Source organism: Anser anser (genome assembly GCF_964211835.1).
Source record: "Anser anser genome assembly, chromosome: 1".
Lineage (NCBI taxonomy): Eukaryota > Metazoa > Chordata > Aves > Anseriformes > Anatidae > Anser > Anser anser.
The window spans coordinates 111,101,336-111,107,335 of NC_139720.1; positions in this window are offsets into that span (position 1 = coordinate 111,101,336).

Consider the following 6,000-nt stretch of genomic DNA (forward strand, 5'->3'; position numbering starts at 1 on the left):
GCAGACTCTACCACTTAAGCCTCACCACTAACTTAAGATATTACCAGCAAAATAAGGAATATATTATCATCCCACAGTTCCCTGACATGCCAAGAAGGACAGACAATCTTTGTTTAAAACATCTATACAAGTGCTCACTTTCCAGTACAATTTGTTCTCAAAGTCTTACCAACACCCAGGGGGACCAGCAAAACCTGTGATCACAAAGTACATTGGTGGAGTTTATGGTGTGTCTACCTACTACTGCTTCAGGTTAACTCTAAATTCCTCCAGCAGAGAAACCAATGGTATCCTGTCCTGGTGTGCAGAGTCACTGTTCTTGCTAACAAATTAATTTGTCATGCTAACAAACTTATTATTTTTGCTAAGAGAAACCTGGCAGTGATTTATATGTATTATTAGGAATACTTTTATTAATTTGATAGCAATAGCAAAGACAGCAAGGCTAATATTTGTGTTGGCAGCAAACTGTTCAGTCAAGGACTGGGCATCATTATGCACAACACAAGAACAGGCTCCTAGTCAGCCATATGACTGAAAGCTTTAAAAAACAAAATCATAAAAAAGTCATGTAGATTATTCAGTCTCACCCAAGGCCAAATACTGAACACCTGCAGCTTGAGTCAGGGGGGCTAGCAAGACTGAGCCTGTCCCATCATTTAGGGGACAGACAGGAACACGCTGGAAAAAACCTTCATCCTAACTATTGTGGAGAGTCCTAAAGACTGGAGCAGTGTACAGCCTCACTGCACCGCTAACAAATCCTGAAGCAAACAATTGCCATATCTCCATATGCTACATCTCCATTTGCCGTATATCTGTATGCTACATTTCCTTATGTCACATCTTCCATATGAGATGTAAAATGAGGCTTTCTAGCACCTCTTGATATATTAGATACGGAGCTATTTGCTAAAACCCATTTCATACTTGACATAATACTTCCTTCCTTAAAATTAATATCCTGTAAATTTTAAAAATAAATCTCCCTTCCCTTCCCTTCCCTTCCCTTCCCTTCCCTTCCCTTCCCTTCCCTTCCCTTCCCTTCCCTTCCCTTCCCTTCCCTTCCCTTCCCTTCCCTTCCCTTCCCTTCCCTTCCCTTCCCTTCCCTCCCCTCCCCTCCCCTCCCCTCCCCTCCCCTCCCCTCCCCTCCCCTCCCCTCCCCTCCCCTTCCCTTCCCTTCCCTTCCCTTCCCTTCCCTTCCCTTCCCTTCCCTTCCCTTCCCTTCCCTTCCCTTCCCTTTCTTCTTTTGTTGTATTCTTTCCATCAGTTCCTCATCATTTCAACCCCTCTCCCCGTCCCTTCCCAGAAAATAAAACTCACTTCCCTTCTGTCTCACTATCCCTGATCTGAATGCCACCAACACCACTCTTTCTTCTCACATTTTGTGAATGAGCAGTGAGCCTGGTCAGAGACAACAGTCTGCATTCTCTAGCACCAAAGCTGAATTCAGGTTTGAAAAGCTGTATTAAAGGTTATAAGGCAAGTCTCCTGAACCTCTTGTGTTGGGTAAGTAGGTTAAGAGCTGAGCTAATATGAATGGGGAAAACATTGCCAAAAAGTTCCAGGATGGTCAAAAAAATCACATTCTTTTTAGTGAATTTACTATTTACTGTTGTAATTTAGTCTAATTTACACTATGCCTCTATTTTAAGTCTCAGCAAGTCAGAACAGCCCTAAAGCACACAGCTGTGAAAAGGCATCAACATGAACAAACATGACTATATGCACAAACATACAAGCATGTCAAAATGGAAAAGCCTGCCTATTCCCATCACCCATTGCCCCCCTTCTGTACTGATTTGTTCTCCACCATGCTCCCTCACAATTTGCCCACTGATGTAATAAAAAGGGACAAAACAGACCCCAGCCTGCTCCAACCTACTCTGTGCTTCCCTGTCCAATGGGGCTGGTACTCCGGGACAGGTCCAGGGAGTAAGGATGCCACAAACCTAGGGCACAGAGCAGGCACCACGCCAGCACTCACAGGAAAGAGCAGGGTAAATGCTAGGATACAGGACACAGTTAGATATTGCTTGCTGAGAAGACAAAAAAAGTCAATTTGTCTTGGTGAAAGAGTCATAACAAGGTCTCTCCATCCACACCATCATGTGAAAGGTTGGATCCATATGCCCAGTCTTTAAAATATTGCACATGCACAGCCTGAAACACTGCATGGGTACTCAGACTCTGCAGAGGGTACTTAACTTCAGGTACTATAACCTACATGCTCAACTTTGTGCATAGCTTACAATAAATAAGGTGAAAATTATGCCTGAGTGTAGTCAAGGCCCGGTGTGTAGCAAACTGTTAAAGAAACCATCTCAAATTCATAGAGGTATTATTGTCTGTAACAGAAGTGTATAAAGTATTCTCTAGTTCTTATCATCTGTTATAAACATTTCAGTTGTTTCCAAACATTTTTCATTGCATAACTGGTGATATTAATGTAAAATTTTCCAAATGAAAAAGGTTCATAAGTAGTTTTCAGGAACATTAGGTGAAGCTGCCCACTTCCATGATCCCAGCAATATCTGAAGAGCCAATTAAAGAATGCATTTCAGGAAAGGTATGCATATCTTTCAGGGTACTGCAAAAGTTTACAATGTGGTGGAAATGCCCATGACAGATAATAGATTTCAACTCATTTGATCAAAGGAGCTTTGCGGGAAAAAAAAAAAAAAAAAAAAAAAAAAAAAACACAGAATGAAGTTATTAAAGAAAGGTAAGTACTCTTTATTACACCTCTTTCAGCACACTGACTTGGAAAATGTAGGCATTTAGACAAAATGGTCTTGTATTTTCTTGTCCAGTGTTTGTTTCATGTGATCACTTGTGGGGCAGGTGCAGAGAACATCTCATTTTACACATGTTCTTGCATAAGAGCTTTGGCCTTGGAGCACCTGTTAGGGCCGGTTTAAGTTCTTTCTCCTGGACACAGACTCTCTCAGCTGTTAGTAATTAGAAAAAACAAAGCAGAACTACCACATGGATGCAGGCCCTGAGAGATGAGAATGCCAAAGAAAGCAGCACAGATTTTACAGGGATGCATGTCATATTTTTTCCCTTGGCAGTACAACCTTAGAACACCAGGGTGAACGCCAGCTACTCCCAGTGTCGAGCAAACAGAAAAGTGTTAGAGGTCTTTTAAACTTTGATCAGAAAGGAGAGCACCTAGAGGCAAGACATAATTCTGTAAAGCAACTGGATATATAAATACGGTTTGGGAGAAATTCCATAGGAAAAGATGTTTTTAAAAATTTTGATTGATTGAAGCAGGATAGTTTTCTAAACACTTTGCAACTGCAGACTTGCACTAGCATTTGTTTTAGTTATTATTGCTCTTGCAGGTTGTCTCATCAAGCTAGTCTTTATTTGTAGCCTTAAAATGCTTTAGAAACCATTTTTAGCTTATGAAATTAAAGCATCTGTAGAGGATTATGTATTTCAATACATATTAAATGGTTTCTACACTACAGAGATGTCATCTGTATGCAACCTGAAGATTTACTGACTAAAGCACATTTTCTCTGGCAACATATACAAAACTTTACATTTGGCTTTTATCACTAAGTTTCAATCCAATTAGAATCTATTTCAATGGAAAAAAATGTGCTGATCTTAACAGGAAAAGAGTCAATTGATTAGTTATTCTGTGCCACAAAAAATAAATTTAATGAGACCAGTAATAGAGCACATTATACATAAAATACCTAAAAATCAGCAAGAGATTATCTTAAGTTACTTCTGTCACCTATAAATTTCCTCCCGGATAATTTCATGGGGGGACATGCATTAACATGTGACTTTTTAAACTAAAAGAGAAGTTGATGTTTAATAAATCAAATGTAAAAGTTAAAATAGGTTAGAAAAAGGAAGATTAATAATGCCGTTCTGAGAATCTATTTATAAATTCTGTTTGTACTGAGATCACTGAAGATATTAACAAGATTTCAAATAAGAAAATTGGTAATGTCTATTTTTAATTTTCAGATGGAATCACATTCAAATATTTGGTAAAATTTTAAGCATCACCTTTGAACAGCATGTCCTTTTAGAGAGCTTCTGGAGTCATCTTTTATTTTTCCACTCCAAGAGGGTTAATTGGAAATGGCTAAAGAGAAAAGGATGGCTTCTGGTATGCTGGATTTAGGTGGTCTTCTTCAAAAGACATTAATAAAAAAATAAATAAATCACCTTGTACTCCACCCATTATTTTCTACTGTCATTGACATAAAAACACCATCAAACTGCTGTGTCTGCTGATGAATTTCCCCACCAGATAACGGACAAGCACATAGTACACTGTGCCTACTTTCTGTGACCCAGTTTTTCAGGGACCTCAGGCATTTTATACACTAGTAGTGGTCTACTGTACACTCTTTAGAGAGCTATTGTAGCAGCACAGCCCTCAAAGGTTGTTGAATATCATACATTAATTAATCTGTTTTAGTGTTCAATTGGTCCCACTAGTCCTATGCCAGTTTTTCCCTCTCAATCTCAAACTATTTGTGGGATGAATTCCCTCACACACACAGACTTAGCCAAAATGTTGCACTGTCAGTTCCAAACCATATAGCTGTGGAAAAAAAAATGAAAGAAATGATCAGTGTTACCATTTCATGATGGTAAATAATTTAATATTGATATTTTAACTAGATAAATTATAAACCCACCACAGATAAAACTTGCAATTTCAGGACAAGGCAAGAAATCCTGGTTAATGAACAGGGATGATAAAAAAGCTGTAGAATACTTATATTATTATAGTACTATAACATATTTAAATCAAGTCCTGGCTGATGAGTGAATAATGAGACATCAGTGGAATCACTGCCTTTAGATGATACTCAACAGCTGGCAAAATAGGATTTCTCCTGGAAGGTCCAGCACAGTCACGAAGCTGGTGTTAGGATATGGTGCTGTGTTTTTCTGGCACCAGCTTTTTTTTTTTTTTGTGATTCCTGTTTGCTTCACCTCTCTGACCATGGAGTATTTAATGCCCGAGGTATGGCTGCAAGAGAATGAGGCAGCAACAGCAGACGGGAGGGGAGCATGGAAGTGATGTTGTTAAAGTCATCCACCATGTCACTACTAAAGGCTGGCTGTCAAAAGCCAACAAAAGCTGGCAAAGGGTACTTTTCTATTAGAGATCATTTGTAAAGATTTCAAGAAATCTTTGTTTTGACTACTGCTGCAGAGGAAGAAAAGAAAACAGAAATAAACACTAAAAACAACTTGACTTAACAAGGTGAAAGTAAGCAATGGCATGGAGAAAGGCTAGAAGCCTGATAACCTTATCACTTGCACAGCATGGTCAGATCTAATCTTTTTCTAAAACAAGCACTGGAAAAAGATGAAAGAGCTGATATATCTCTAAAGGTTTAGCAGGTCTAGAGACAGAAAGCAGCTTTCTACATGGGAATAATATAAACAAAGGAGATTAAGAGTTTACAATAGCTCTTTGAGAGAAGGCAACAATCCCCCAATTGACACTACATTACAATGATTTTAATCATTCTAATGGGGGAGATGGATGTTTGAGAAAAAAAAATTCCATAATTATACTTTTAGGAGAAGAATTATTCTGCTTTTCTTAAGTAAAAAGCGCCTGTTAAAATTTTTTTAAACACGTGAAAAAGGGATAGTTAGTCCAGTATAGAATACAGACTATGAGAATCATTCCAGTTTGTTGAAAGAAGAGATGGAGGAGGGAAGACAGATAGAAATTTCTGCTTGAGTACAGCTTGAGTGTTTTTTTTTTTTTTTTTTTTTTTTTTCCATGGAGTCTGTTTTTTGTTGTTGTTGGTTTTTGTTTCTTTGTTTGATTTTTTTAATTTTTTATTATTATTATTTTACAAAGATGTAAAGGGGTGTTTTGTTTGATCACCACTTATCAACCAGTAGGAGAGTATTTTATGAAAACCCCATCCCAAATATTTTCACCTACTGTTCACATTACCAGTCTTAGGGGCAAAAGGTCTTGCCTTTACCGGTTGC